This window comes from Mus pahari, chromosome 19, assembly GCF_900095145.1.
Source record: "Mus pahari chromosome 19, PAHARI_EIJ_v1.1, whole genome shotgun sequence".
Lineage (NCBI taxonomy): Eukaryota > Metazoa > Chordata > Mammalia > Rodentia > Muridae > Mus > Mus pahari.
Genome location: NC_034608.1, coordinates 30,172,288 through 30,174,418, shown reverse-complemented (window position 1 = coordinate 30,174,418; position 2,131 = coordinate 30,172,288). Strand labels below are relative to the sequence as shown.

The window sequence follows — 2,131 nt, the reverse complement described above, 5'->3', positions numbered from 1 at the left end:
AAGTACACTGTAGCTGTCTTCAGACACTCCAGAAGAGGGCGTCAGATCTTGTTACGGATGGTTATGAGCCACCATGTGGTTGCTGGGATTTGAACTCCGAACCTTCGGAAGAGCAGTCGGGTGCTCTTACCCACTGAGCCATCTCACCAGCCCTTCTTTGTTCATTCTTGAATTATTTCTTTGTCTTAGATTTCTTGCCTATCTGAGGTCTTTTCTGCTTCCAAATTAATGTTAAGATTGAATTTTTTCCTAATTTCTGTGACGAGTGATCCTGAAACTCTGATGAAGATTCCATTGAGTCTGTACATTTATTTTGATGGCGGTACTAGTTGCTCGGTGCTGTGCTAAGAGACATGACGAAAGCAATTTAAGGAAATTTATCTCGTCTTATAGTTCAAAAGCACAGCCTCATGGTGGCAGGCACATCCACGGGGCAGCTTCTCCCAGAGCACCCACAGTCAGAAAGCAGAAGCAATGAATATTAATGCTCACCTTGAGTTTTCCTTTTAATTCAGTTCAGGACCGAATCCCCAAGTACGGTGCCACCCATATCCAGGGTAGATCATCCCACCTCAACTAACTTAATGTAAACAACTTCTAACAGTTGTTTCCTGAGGCTAACCTCCCTGGAAAGGCTTGCCCTTGTAGGCTATCTCAGGCTTGCCTAGAGGCTGTCACTGACATGGCCCTAGATATGTCAGGTTGACAATATTAATCACCACAGCTCCACCTTCTTTCATCATTACACCAAAACACATTACACGTAGGCTCACGGCCATCTAATAATAATAATAATAATAATAATAATGATGATGATGATGATGATTAATAATAAAACACTTAGTCCCCATTGTCTTTAAACAGTTGCAACACTGTTTCAAAGCCCAAGGACCATGTCTGACCTATAAAATAAGAAACAAATGGCAAGCTTCCCATAAATACTAGCACAGGAGAAGCATGCTCATCCCAAAGGGAGGACTATGGCCCAGCAAGGGATGCTCGGATCCAAGTAAGAACACCACCAAGCAGAGCAAACAAAGCCTGCAGCTCCACGTCTGGCGTGTGGTTCTGGGGGCAGAACCATCCGGGTTCCCTGGGGTTTGGTTAGGCTTGGCTCTGCAGCTCTGCTGCCTGCAGAACACACGGCCTCTCTCTTGGGCTGGCTGTATTCTATGCCTTCAGTTTTCATCAGCACACATCTCGTGGTCCCGGCATGTCCAGAATCCTGAAGTCTCTACTGAAACTTAGGCTTAGCGAGGGTATTTCTCGGGAACTCCTTGCAGGGCCTTCGACCCTGTCACACACCTCTGAAGTTTCCTGGAACCATCGTGCATGAGTCTATGACCCCCTTCATATTGCATATTTCATTACTGTAAAAGGAGTGTCAGGCGGATGCTTCTGCCAACTTCTATCTCCAGCTTATAACGGAAGCTAGCTATTTTGGACCAGTTGTGTTAGTGTCTGTGTGTCCTGCAGGCTGATCATAGAGAGACACACCACTAGGTGTCATTTTCCAGCCGTAGACTTCTTTTTTTTTTTTTTTTAAGATTTATTTATTTATTTATATGTGTATACACTGTAGCTGTCTTCAGACACTCTAGAAGAGGGCATCAAATTTTTGTTACAGATAGTTGTGAGCCACCATGTGGTTGCTGGGATTTGAACTCAGGTCCTTTGGAAGAGCAGTCGGTGCTCTTAACCGCTGAGCCACCTCACCAGCCCCCAGCCGTAGACTTCTTACCTGCATTCTCAGTTCAGGCTCTGTCCTCTCAAATGATTTTGCATTTCGCAATCTGGATTGGCAAGTCTTGCCCTTGGGCATCTTTTCTAGTGTCCCAGTTGGAGTTTTCTCTTTAAGAATCATAGCTTCAGAATACCCAAGATACAATTTGCAAAACACATGAAACTCAAGAAGAAGGAAGACCAAAGTGTGGATGATACTTCACTCCTTCTTAGAAGGGGGAACAAAATACCCATGAAAGGAGTTACAGAGACAAAGTTCAGAGCAGAGACTGAAGGAATGACTATCCAGAAACTGCCCCACCTGGTGATCCATCCCATAAACAACCACCAAACCCAAACACTATTGTATATGCCAACAAGAGCTTGCTGACAGGGGCCTGATATAGCT

At 44.7% G+C, this 2,131-nt stretch overlaps 1 protein-coding gene across 1 annotated transcript in view; it reads left to right on the top strand.

Annotated features, from left to right (window-relative positions):
• LOC110337136 (sperm acrosome-associated protein 7-like) overlaps positions 1-2,131 on the top strand; it is a 16,929-nt gene that overhangs the window by 943 nt on the left and 13,855 nt on the right. The gene's annotated exons all lie outside the window — the stretch shown is intronic.